Source organism: Triticum aestivum, chromosome 7B, assembly GCF_018294505.1.
Source record: "Triticum aestivum cultivar Chinese Spring chromosome 7B, IWGSC CS RefSeq v2.1, whole genome shotgun sequence".
Taxonomy (NCBI): Eukaryota; Viridiplantae; Streptophyta; class Magnoliopsida; order Poales; family Poaceae; genus Triticum; species Triticum aestivum.
Window position 1 is genome coordinate 743,700,362 of NC_057813.1, and position 1,176 is coordinate 743,701,537.

Sequence of the window (1,176 nt, forward strand, 5' to 3'; positions counted from 1 at the left end):
TATGATGCTGTTTTTTCATAGCCAGGCTGAGTGAAGAAGGGTATGCAACGCAGGTACTTTAGCCGACGGCAACCAAACGCGCCCTTAGGGGTTACTTCCTCTCGCCTGGAGTCAGCGGCGGTGGGGCAGATGGATCTGGTGTCGGCCAATTGCAATGCGTGCCGGGAGGTGGAAGGGAGCTAATGTTGCTCCCGCTGTGGCTGCCGGTCGGGGTCGCCGGTTACCGGATCCGGGGACGGGAGGGAGTAGGCGGCGAGATGGGGGCAGCGGAGCAGGGCCGCGATGGGAAGCCCAACCTGGGACGCGGGAGGAGACCGGGCTTGACTTGGTGGCCCCCTTGCGTCATCGGGCGCACCTTCAGCTGTCAACGACCGGCAGGTCTCGCCGTCTCCGGCCTCCCGAGTCGTTGGCTCATAGCTGTGCGCAGATTCCTGTAGCATAGTATCTCCGTCGACGAGTGGCCCTGATTTCTTGATTCTTGGTGGCCGCTCGAGCCCGCGCTGTCAATGGCACCCGTCGTCGTCGCGCTTTACTATTATTGGCACTCTCCTTCCGGCGATTGGCCGCCTGGGGTTTCCCGGCTGCTTCGCGCCTTGTCTTGTCACCCGTGCCGTCAGTGCCACGCGGTTATCGCCGTCGGCAGGACTGCTCGCGCGTACATATCCACTGGCCGTGGATTCTTACAGTTCTTGAGGTATTTCCTGCTTGGCTCAACAGTTACCTTCCCCTCCCCTCCTACTCGAAGTCCGGCAAATTTTGCCGGCTCTCCGGGCCTGCCGGTTGCCACAGGGTCGATGCAGTGGATACCATTAGCGTCTTCTCTATTCCACAAGTATCCTATCCTCACATCCCTGTCAACAGTGGTTTAATTTTGGCTCTTTTGATTTTACAGGTGCTCTTTGCTGTGCTGTGGTAAACAGTGAAGTTGAGCAACTGTTTAGACTTCAGACTTCAGTGTTCAGACCAAGCAAATTGGCTTCAGACTTCAGTTCGTGAGGTATTTACCTGCTTGGCTCCACCGTTACCTTCCCCTCCCTTCCTACTGAAAGTCCGGCAAATTTTCCGCTCCGCACCGGCAATCGGCTCCCTGAGCCTGCCAATTGTCACAGGGTCGGTGCAGTGGATGCCATTAGCATCTTCTCTGTTACACATGTATCCAATCCCCACATCAACCAT

General features: G+C 57.2%; 1 long non-coding RNA gene across 2 annotated transcripts in view; it reads left to right on the forward strand.

Annotated features, from left to right (window-relative positions):
• Window positions 1-671: 671 nt before the first annotated feature.
• Window positions 672-1,176, forward strand: part of LOC123162135 (uncharacterized) — a 20,595-nt gene continuing 20,090 nt past the window's right edge. The window contains exons 1-2 of one of the 2 annotated variants that reach the window (XR_006481062.1): window positions 672-790; window positions 893-997. This is a non-coding gene — a long non-coding RNA (uncharacterized lncRNA). Of the gene's footprint in view, window positions 998-1,176 lie in introns of both variants that reach the window. The other variant, XR_006481061.1, reaches the window with a different exon arrangement.